Here is an 8,630-nt window from a genome sequence, read left to right on the forward strand (position 1 = left end):
GTAAAGGTATCGATGAGAGGCCATGTAGGAGTACATGGTGGGTTGTTTCATTGAAGCCGAACTTAAGCACTGAGATCTGTATGTGTGATTTAAGAATCAGCTACTACCATGCATTGGGCCCGAAACCAATGGACCCTCTCGGCTTCTTATTCACCCTAGTTCTCTGTCCAGGAGTTGCAAGTAGTTTCTGGTGTTTGTAGCCTACTGGAGGCCGTGGACAGCGCTGACCGTAGGGGTGGGCTGTGATGCGGTAGGTACGTGGCACGGTGTACCGAATACCCGTTAGGTATCTCGGGAACCCTGTTCACATCGTTCGGGGCCGTATGGGAAACCTCGGCCGGACTCCCTGCGGATGGTACCTGGATAGGCGATAAACCTGGACTGGAGGCTTAGGTGGTTAGGTAGGTCGTGGCCGACACCCACGTTGGGCTTCCGCTTGAAGGTTGCCGAGTACATGTCGTGTAAACGACGGTAAGTGGTGAGAGCGTGTATGAAGAAGTACACCCCTGCAGGGTTAACATGATCTATTCGAATAGCCGCGTCCGCGGTAAAGGACTACTTGGTTGCCTATACAGTTCATAGACAAGAAAATGGAAACTACTAAAAGCCTCAAGATAAGTGTGAGTGCCGAGGATGGCTCTTCCGTAGGAAGACGGAGGTGGATCCTCGGTAGTGTATTGAAGTGGTGAGTAGTGGACTCGTGTGCGCAAAACCATTTCAAGTTGGAGTCTCGTAGGATAGCCTAGCCAAGAGTCAAAGCTGGCTTGCTGCAACAACTCCACCAACCCTTCTTGATAATGTGCATGTATGTAGGATCTGATATAAGTCTTGCTGAGTACCTTTGTACTCACGTTGCTATAATTTACATTTTTTACAGAAGACGCTGCAACCCCTTCTGATGGGTTCTACGTAGACGTTGACATCAATGAGTAGGCTAAGGCCCGGGTGGTGATCCTGAGCTTGTGAAGGACCACGTAGTATAGCTAGGCTTTTCAAGCCTCTTTTATTTTACTAGTTGTCTGTACTCAGACAAGTTACTTCCGCTGCTGGTTTGTATGACTGTATGACTTGAATGCTGGGTCGTGTGACCCGTACTTGTGTGTATGATTATGTATGGCTCCCTAAGCCTTAAATAAAGTACTTGTGTCGTAGAGTCATGTTGTGATGCCATGTTGTATTTGCACATATCGAGCATATTGTGTGTATGTTATTGAAATGCTTGGTATGTGTGGGATCTGACTATCTAGTTGTTTATCCTTAGTAGCCTCTCTTACCGGGAAATGTCTCCTAGTGTCTCCACTGAGCCATGGTAGCTTGCTACTGCTCCGGAACACTTAGGCTGGCCGGCATGTGTCCTTCTTCGATCCTGTGTCTGTCCCTTCGGGGAAATGTCACGCATTGAGTACCGGAGTCCTGTTAGCCCGCTACAGCCCGGTTTACCGGAGTCCTGCTAGCCCAGTGCTACAGCCCGGACCCACTTGCTGCTGACCGACACGTTCGAAGCTGGGTCATGGATGCCTGTCCCTGTAAGTCTGTGCCACTTTGGGTTTACGACTAGTCATGTCAGCCCGGGCTCCTTATCATATGGATGCTAGCGACACCATCATATACGTGAGCCAAAAGGCGCAAACGGTCCCCGGCAAAGGTAAGGCGACACCCGTGGGGATACCGTGCGTGAGGCCGCAAGGTGATATGAGGTGTTACAGGCTAGATCGATGTGACACCGAGTCGGGGTCCTGACAGCGTTGCTTGCTTGCCTGGCACTTCTGAAGATAGCATTGAGTCTTCATCAGTGTCAACGATCACATCATCGGTATCACGTCTATCGAGAGGGGACAAATACCGGCAACACAGAAGGGAACACAATCAATGCAATGCACAATATGATGCATGATCATGACATGGCAAAATGAATGTGTTTTGGGCTAATGCAACTAGCAACAGATTAAATGAAGTTGGTTTGAATACAAGATTCAAATTCAAACTCCATATGTGATTATTCAAATGCCATTTAATTGATTTGTGCTATACAGCAGCTATAAGTTGTTCTAACATGCATGAAAATGGTACAGATGGATTCCTTGAATTTTTCTGATAGATTTTCATATATAAATTGTGTAATTTGGAGTTACTGTTGAATTTCTATGATTTTTAGAAGTTTTAGGCATTTTCTGGAATTTCCAGAATATTAATAAATCCAGAAAATGATTTAACTGCGTCAGCCTGAAGCCAGCATGACGTCAGCGAGTCAACGGCCAGGTCCAGGTCAAACCTGGCGTGTGGGGTCCACACGTCAGTGACACAGGTTAGACAGGGGGGTTAGTTTAGTTTAATTAAAGGTTAGGGGCACTAGGGCCCACATGTCAGTGGCTCTGGGCCTGGGTTAGCGGGGTGGTTAGGCCCTAATGACCGGCCACGTCAGCTCTCGCCGGAGTTTAGCCGGCGACGACCACAGAGCATGGCGGGGGACGCCGGACTTGCGCTAGGGGCATCGAATCGACGCGCCAAGGGCACCAGGAGGTAGCCCGTGCCCGTGCGCATCTAGGGGGACCAACGGGAGGTGCGGGGGTGGCCGGGGTTCGCCGGAGTGGAGCCCGAGGTGGCGGCCGGAGCTCGGGGTTGGGGCGAGTTAGTGCTACGGTGCGCAAACGAGCGAGGTGAGAGGCTAGCGGGGCGCTACGCAGTGCAGGGAGCGAGTTAGGCATGCCAGGGTGACCAAATGGTCACCGGAGCTACGCCGGCGACGAGCCCGTGCGGCGGAGCGTCTCGGCTCCGGTAGAGGGGGCGTCTAGAGCTCGAAATCGGACATGGGGTTAGGGGGAAACGAAGTAGGGGCTCACGGGGATCATGCCGGGAGGGTCAGCGAGCTCGGGGAAGCAAGAACGGCGGCGAATCGACGGCGACCATCGGCGGCGGTCGAGGACGAAGACGATGGCGTGGAGGCGATGCAGGGCTTCCCGAGGGGCTTGGTTCGGTGGGGAGGAAGAGGGGGTCGAGGCGGAGCCTTTGAGCGCATCGGCGAGGCTAGGGGGTGGCGGTGGCCGCGAGGAAGCTCGTCGGTGGCGGCGGCTCCGTTCGGGCGAGTGAGGGAGAGAGGAAGCAGAGGAGGGGGGGAGAGTGAGGGAGAGTGAGGGAGTTCCAGGGGGGTGGCGTGGCGTCGCGGACGGGATCCAGGGCGACGAGAGGAAGCAGGAGGTGGCCAGGGGAAGCAGGAGGTGGCCGAGGCCTCTCGGGCGCGCGCCACACCTCGCCTCTGCCTACTGGCAGAGGAAGACAACAGGGGGGGGGGAGTGGAGATGGGCTGGTCCGTGCTGCTGGGCCAGGTGGGCTACTAGGTGAGCGCCAGGTAGTCCTTCTCTCTCTTTCTATTTCTGTTTTTATTTATCTATTTTGTTCTGTGTTGTTTTAGTTTAGTAAAATACTAAACCATTTTATAAAATCCTGAAAATAGTTATGTGGCTAGAGTTAAAATATACCAAGCCACATAAAATGTTCCAGTAATTATTGGACATATATTATTTATATATCAAATATATATCCAATGCAAATAGCTATTTATTTAATTCAAAGGCCCAAAATAATTAACTCTGAGATACCAAAAATATTGTTTTGAGTTTTACCTCTTTGCAATATTTTCAGAGACTAAGAGGAACATTTTCTTGGACTTCTTTGAGGAGATTTTAATGTTGATCATTTTTAGAAGGTTTCTGAGGCTTTGAAAATTCCTCAATTCAAATTTCATTTGAATTAAAACATGATGCTCACATGAGGTCTAGCCTAGTGCATAACAGGACCAGGGATGTGACAACTCACCCCCACTAAACAAAAATCTCGTCCCGAGATTCAAGCGTAGGGTAAGGTGAAGGGGAAACGCAACTAGTATAATCTTCACGATCCAGGGTGCACTTCATAGGAACGTTGATTCGATCACCATCATTGTCTTGAAGTCTTACTCTGAGAAATCCTGTCAACATGACATGGAGGGAAGAAGGAGACTCTAGAAGGGTCGATCTTCTCGAAGATCGAACAACTCACGGAATGAGACATAGAACCATCTCTTGGGTGGAGACACGAGATACACATCAAGAGGGGTGTAAAGAAACGGATGACGAAGGTTCACTAGGTGGACAACAATTCCACACTTAAGAAGGTGGTAAACGATTGTCCAGTAGCGAGGAGTTGAGTTGCCATGATACCACGACGAAACATCCTGGAGGAGGGTGATTCGTAGATTATTTCCTTAAGTGGCAAAAAGAATTACCTTTGATTCAGAGATCATTGAAAACCTTTATACCAGCCTAAGGCAATTCTCAAGCGATCGTTTGGAGGGGGTCAGTAGAATGGCATACTCGGACTTGGATGATGTGGATTACCTTGTTGAAGACAACGCAATGGATGAATTTGCTTATCACCGGAAATGGAAGAGACCCATGGTAGAATGGCACATTGGCGGTGCAAACTGGGAACAAAATGCAAATGCTAGGGATGTGACAACTCACCCCCACTAAACAAAAATCTCGTCCCGAGATTCAAGCGTAGGGTAAGGTGAAGGGGAAACGCAACTAGTATAATCTTCACGATCCAGGGTGCACTTCATAGGAACGTTGATTCGATCACCATCATTGTCTTGAAGTCTTACTCTGAGAAATCCTGTCAACATGACATGGAGGGAAGAAGGAGACTCTAGAAGGGTCGATCTTCTCGAAGATCGAACAACTCACGGAATGAGACATAGAACCATCTCTCGGGTGGAGACACGAGATACACATCAAGAGGGGTGTAAAGAAACGGATGACGAAGGTTCACTAGGTGGACAACAATTCCACACTTAAGAAGGTGGTAAACGATTGTCCACGTAGCGAGGAGTTGAGTTGCCATGATACCACGACGAAACATCCTGGAGGAGGGTGATTCGTAGATTATTTCCTTAAGTGGCAAAAAGAATTACCTTTGATTCAGAGATCATTGAAAACCTTTATACCAGCCTAAGGCAATTCTCAAGCGATCGTTTGGAGGGGGTCAGTAGAATGGCATACTCGGACTTGGATGATGTGGATTACCTTGTTGAAGACAACGCAATGGATGAATTTGCTTATCACCAGAAATGGAAGAGACCCATGGTAGAATGGCACATTGGCGGTGCAAACTGGGAACAAAATGCAAATGCTGGGAATGATTCTGGTAACTGGGGAAGAACCCAACAATAGAGAGTGAATTCACTGTTTGAAAGGTCATAGCATAACCGAGGAAACTGAGAGGAATCCCAGTTAGTGCCGATGATAACACGTAGCGCTTGTGCGTGCTCTCAAGAACTTGAGCATTTCCACATTCATCAAGGTTTTACCAATATCCGTGTCAAGGATCCTGGCAACACAACTTGCTACCACGATGAATAATGATGGATGATGCAGATGCGAAGGAGGATAACACTTTCTCAGATTTCACCTTAGCGAGGCCAAGCAAATAAAATCTGGATGATCGACCGAGAGACATTTAGCACTCCGCTTCTAATGTTCTCCTTGATGTGCTAGCGTAATCCACCCATAGATATGGTTTGATATTTAGAACATCAAGTAAAAAGGTCGGACTTCAGAACACAGAAATCCATAGGGGCAACTAGGGAGTAATCCTACGAAATCCCTATGGGGAGGTGGCCAACTTCCTCAAACAAGATACTATAATAATAGGTCTACCGGATGGGTGTGTTGGCCACGACATCCACCTTGCCGGTTATTGAGAGACCAATATTATAATTCTTGGGAAATGTTCCAACCATCACATCTGCCTGAGATTCAGATCTGGTTGGTGTCAGGATATCCCAGACTCATCAAGTCTAGAAAGAAAAATGAAAGTTTGCAACACAAATCGACGAGATAATGTTGCGGGATTCTCGGGGAGTGAGCTACGATAGTAAGCTCCAAAACATGAGCTGGTTCTGCTACAAACATGCGAACACGTTGTCCCAGACAAGCATGGCCATGTAGCAGTCTTATAATTAAACACTACCGAGTTCAGGTGGAGAACCATCATCGAGGATATCGAAGTCTTTACGCAAGTCCATGGATTAGATCCCAAGCATAGACTTCTTTTCCTTGAACAAGTCAATCAGTGGCTTAGTGTGCTAGGGACACATATAGAATGAAGGTTGCAAGTCTCCAGACTACAGAATACTTCGCATGTGTGCATGACTGATTTGGGATGATTCCAAAGGAAACAAAACAATCTTTCTCAAATTCACGGCGGCAACTTTCACCAAACGCACGTGTATAAGAGGAAGTCACTCCTTTCATCAAACAAATACTTCATGAGCTAGCATGAAGAAAATGCTTTCAAAAGTTTCCAACACTAGCTTAATGTTCAACAACATCATGGAGGAGATAAGGATGTTGCCAATGGGCTCAACAACAATTCATCTAGGTTTCCTTTTAAAAGGAATTCCATAGTTAAGTGAACACGGTGATAGCATTGGTCAGACCACAGATGTAATGGTGTATGCTCGAGGGATCAACCACGAATAAGACAACATTACGAGCATCGTTGGTACTGATTTGATTTGACGATAGCCCACACTCAAATCAAAGGATTGATAAGACAATAGGTCCAGCAACTGATCACAAGTACCAATCGATGAAGATATCATCTTTCTTCAGCACACCCTACACAAGAATATCCCTTTGGAACGAACTAAGTCAGGCAAGCTTTTATCTTCCAACTCTCCAAGTTGTTGTCTAGCTTAACCAACTAGCTCAGGGATATCTAACACCGATTTTTGGAGAGAAGGTGGTTCACAAGAACCCAACTTGATCACGAGATCAACATAGCGGTCAGGCGACAACCTGGTGATACTTCCGAGAAGAAATTTGGAATATCATGAACCACCGGTATGTTACTAAGCTCGAGAACAATCTTACTTTTCAGGGCAAGACAATATGATCAAATAAGCAAGGATTGGCACTATCCTAACTCACTGATCGGAGAGTGCACCAGAAATAAGGACTAGGTAGCACAATGAACCTTAGGGTGACGATTCAATAATCAACACGCTAAGAATGAGGTTATCGTCCATTTAACTACCAAGCAATGGAGTTGCTAGCAGTATTGATTTCACACGCCATGATTCATTTGTCAGCATTCCGGTTACAATAACACGGAAACCGAGAAATTATCAATGATGATCAGAAGTATTACTGCGTCAAGAATTCATAAGATGGTGTGCAATTCCCATGATATTCCTGATATAAAGATGGTAATACTTCAAGGTAGAACAGACCAGAAGCTGGATTGGCATTTTGATCTGCGGAATACAATTGCTTTGACCCAATCCTAGATATGGATGAGATTCTGGAGTTTGTTTCTCCTATTCATTATGAAATAGAATGGCTTGGCGGACCACAAGGGTAATAGGCATCAACGAACGAATGCACGCATACTCTTGACTATCAATTGATAGGCGAGGGTCGGAAACAACTAAGATGGGACAACTCAAAAGAACATATGATTTTCTGAGTTGTGGATGCATGGATTAGCATGTTGAACGATGTTCAACATATTTCTTCCGGATAACCCATGCAGAAAGGTAGAACTGGCAGAGCCACAATATATAATGGAGAACTCATCAAGAATAATCCTGTTGTGATATTTCAGTTCAACGAGGAACTTCTGCCATAAGTAGTTCATGGTATTTGGAAGAAGAAGATACCACGGACTTCAAGGACTATCGCAAAGGTTACTAATATCCTAAAGGCACTAGCAATTACTATCAACATGAAGTAGGTAGAGTGAATCTCGGGTTCAAGAACCCAGGAACAGAATACCTACTAACTAATAACATCACGGGATGCTTTCAAAAATAATGGCCAGAATCATCACACTGGGGATACAAAAGCATTGCTAAATTTCTAGGTGACTTCCTAAACACCTAAGGTCATAATAGATAGGGATTTCGTAGGATTACTCCCTAGTTGCCCCTATGGATTTCTGTGTTCCGAAGTCCGACCTTTTTACTTGATGTTCTAGATATCAAACCATATCTATGGGTGGATTACGCTAGCACATCAAGGAGAACATTAGAAGCGGAGTGCTAAATGTCTCTCGGTCGATCATCCAGATTTTATTTGCTTGGCCTCGCTAAGGTGAAATCTGAGAAAGTGTTATCCTCCTTCGCATCTGCATCATCCATCATCATTCATCGTGGTAGCAAGTTGTGTTGCCAGGATCCTTGACACGGATATTGGTAAAACCTTGATGAATGTGGAAATGCTCAAGTTCTTGAGAGCACGCACAAGCGCTACGTGTTATCATTGGCACTAACTGGGATTCCTCTCAGTTTCCTCGGTTATGCTATGACCTTTCAAACAGTGAATTCACTCTCTATTGTTGGGTTCTTCCCCAGTTACCAGAATCATTCCCAGCATTTGCATTTTGTTCCCAGTTTGCACCGCCAATGTGCCATTCTACCATGGGTCTCTTCCATTTCCGGTGATAAGCAAATTCATCCATTGCGTTGTCTTCAACAAGGTAATCCACATCATCCAAGTCCGAGTATGCCATTCTACTGACCCCCTCCAAACGATCGCTTGAGAATTGCCTTAGGCTGGTATAAAGGTTTTCAATGATCTCTGAATCAAAGG

This window comes from Triticum aestivum, chromosome 6B (genome assembly GCF_018294505.1).
Source record: "Triticum aestivum cultivar Chinese Spring chromosome 6B, IWGSC CS RefSeq v2.1, whole genome shotgun sequence".
NCBI classification, from domain to species: domain Eukaryota; kingdom Viridiplantae; phylum Streptophyta; class Magnoliopsida; order Poales; family Poaceae; genus Triticum; species Triticum aestivum.